The 639-nt window shown below is 40.2% G+C and overlaps 1 non-coding gene across 1 annotated transcript; it reads left to right on the top strand.

Annotated features, from left to right (window-relative positions):
* Positions 1 to 269: 269 nt before the first annotated feature.
* On the top strand, positions 270 to 373 carry LOC134346036 (U6 spliceosomal RNA). Its single transcript, XR_010017800.1, has one exon. It is a non-coding gene; the product is annotated as a U6 spliceosomal RNA (small nuclear RNA).
* The last annotated feature ends 266 nt before the right edge of the window (positions 374 to 639 follow it).

Below are 639 nucleotides of genomic sequence, written 5' to 3'. Positions count from 1 at the left end.
GGTGAGGAGAGGAGCAGGAGAGACACAAGGTAATAGGTGAAACCAGGAAGGGGAGAGGTAAATTTAAAGTATTTTCTAAGTCAATGGAAAAGAGACCAAACAAAGTATGACTTTGAAACACAGCATAGAAACAGGTCCTTCAGCCCAATTTATCCATGCCAACCAAGATATCCTTCTAAACTGGTCTCAGTTATCCATGTTTGGCCTACATCTTTCTAAATTTTTCCTATTCATGTATCCGTCCAAACGTCTTTTAAATTTGTGGTCGCTTGGTCATTATATACAGGATATTAAAAATGGAATGGTTCAGAGAAGATTAGCATGGCCCCTGCTAAAGGATGACATGCATAATTATGAAGCATTTCATATTTTGGGGGTGGCATGGTATGTGCAGCAGTTAGCATAATGCTATTTCTGTCACCAGATGCGGATATTGCCCAAATGCGGAGTGAGAGACACTGAGGCAGGTCGATAGTTCACAGACTTTAACGTGAACAATGTTAAACAGTAGGCCAAACAGGGCTGTTGACTAAAACACTCAAATGGAAAATGAAGCCTACACTGCAGCTGAAAAGAACAACTAAGTATAAAATGAATACCGCTAGTCTCCAGAGTCAGTTGACTTGATAGTCCAATTTC

This window comes from Mobula hypostoma, chromosome 4 (genome assembly GCF_963921235.1).
Source record: "Mobula hypostoma chromosome 4, sMobHyp1.1, whole genome shotgun sequence".
Lineage (NCBI taxonomy): Eukaryota > Metazoa > Chordata > Chondrichthyes > Myliobatiformes > Myliobatidae > Mobula > Mobula hypostoma.
This window is presented reverse-complemented; position numbering and strand designations above follow the sequence as displayed.